Below are 688 nucleotides of genomic sequence, written 5' to 3' on the forward strand. Positions count from 1 at the left end.
CAATAACTTCAAAAAGGTTTGATATAGATTAGAAAATATACATAGGTAAACCAGATTGTCTTTATTATTTACTTTGCACATAGTTACTTTATATATTTTGTCATTATTAGTTGTATAATACTTTAAGATTGTTTTAACTTCTTCATAAATTTACCTTTTTATTCTTAAAAAATTATTTCATCTTAAATCTACTTTTTTTCTGATATAATACAACCATTTCATCCTTATTTTGATTAGTTACCTTTGCATAATTTTCTCCATCCTTTTACTTGCAATACATTTGTTACTTTATCTTTAAAGTTCATTTCTTTTAAGCATCACATAGTTGGGTCTCTTTTTTCCCTACTTAATTTGAGAAACTTTGCCTTCTAATTGGATGTCTATACTATTTACATTTGATTGATAGAGTTAGGCTTATTTTTGTCATGGTGCTATTTATTTGTCTATACTTTTGTATCTCTTCTTCTGTCTTTCTTCTTTTACTAGTTTCTTTTATTAACACTACTAGAGGCCCAGTGCACAAATTTCTGCACTGGAAGGGTCCCTAGCAGCTGCTGGCTGCTGGCCTGGGCCTCCCTCCCTTTCCCCTGCCAGCCCGCCCCCTGGTTAAACTCCCAGAAGAACTCTGGTAGAGGGGACAATTTGCATACTATGCTTTTATAATACAGGATATTTTTATAATTTTATT

This window comes from Myotis yumanensis, unplaced genomic scaffold (assembly GCF_028538775.1).
Source record: "Myotis yumanensis isolate MYYU_CA2020_CCGP unplaced genomic scaffold, mMyoYum1.0.hap1 SCAF_3, whole genome shotgun sequence".
NCBI classification, from domain to species: domain Eukaryota; kingdom Metazoa; phylum Chordata; class Mammalia; order Chiroptera; family Vespertilionidae; genus Myotis; species Myotis yumanensis.